This window comes from Vicugna pacos, chromosome X, assembly GCF_048564905.1.
Source record: "Vicugna pacos chromosome X, VicPac4, whole genome shotgun sequence".
Classification (NCBI taxonomy): Eukaryota; Metazoa; Chordata; class Mammalia; order Artiodactyla; family Camelidae; genus Vicugna; species Vicugna pacos.
Window position 1 is genome coordinate 107433507 of NC_133023.1, and position 978 is coordinate 107434484.

General features: G+C 50.5%; 1 long non-coding RNA gene across 1 annotated transcript; it reads right to left on the reverse strand.

Moving 5' to 3' along the window:
- LOC140691888 (uncharacterized) lies at positions 1–978 on the reverse strand. Its single transcript, XR_012067514.1, has 2 exons — positions 583–978; positions 1–381 (listed from the first exon to the last, which is right to left on the reverse strand). It is a non-coding gene; the product is annotated as an uncharacterized lncRNA (long non-coding RNA).

Below are 978 nucleotides of genomic sequence, written 5' to 3' on the forward strand. Positions count from 1 at the left end.
CAGTTTTCAAACTTGTTGATTTTATTTTAATCACCACTATGCCTGAACAAGGTTGGTGCATGGTTTTGTCTCTAAGCAGTTAGCCATGTCTCAAGCGGCCAGACCTCAGAGACTTGGCTGATAGTCCTGAGGTCTCTGGCCTTGTTCTGAAGTTAGCTGGCTGCTCAGGTCATCACTCAAAGTGGTGGAGATCTCCACGCTCTCTTGGGCCTGCTTTGGCTCATTTTGATTCAGTTCCTCATTCTGTCTGTGATAATGGCCACATCGTTTTGACCCTCTAGCTTTCTTAAGTTTTCTTGAAGGACTTGGGGTTTTTGGAAAGGCTTTTCTTCTCGAACTCCTTTGAAAGGACCTTTTTATCCTCATGGTTGTCTGGGCCACCTGGAAAGGTAACAGGCTGAGCAGGGCGTTGATTCGGGGCGGGGCGGGGGGGGAGAGGGTGGAGGTGGAGGGGAACAGGGGATTCAGGAAAAGGAATTCGGTCTCAGGAGGGGGTTTGTGCCAGGTGAGGATGGGGTAGGGGTCTTGTGGGAGGGTAGTCAGTGTGGAAGAAGTGGTGGAGCATGGGTGCGGTCATCTCACCTTCGCACTGCCTCTGGACTGGTGTTGCCAAGTGGACTTCCTCTTCTTCCTCCTTTTGGTGCTTTAGGGTAGGTTGTTCCACAACTGTGCCCAGTGCTTGTGGTTTCCTAGTCACCTTCACCATGACAGTGCTTCCCAGTGGTTTACTGCAGGCCTCCTAGACCCCCTATATATGCCCCTCCCCAGGATAGAGGCCACACCCTTCAGCTTTGTTTGGTCAGCAAGGCTCTCCCCCAGCCAATGGTAGCACTGGAGGGGCTTAGACATCACAAAGCACTATCCAGAAACAAAAAGTATATACAAAACAGAAGGAGACTCACAGATATACAAAGCAAGCTTCTGGTTACCAAAAGGGGAAAGGGAAGCAGTGAGGGACAAATTAGGAGTGTGAGTGAC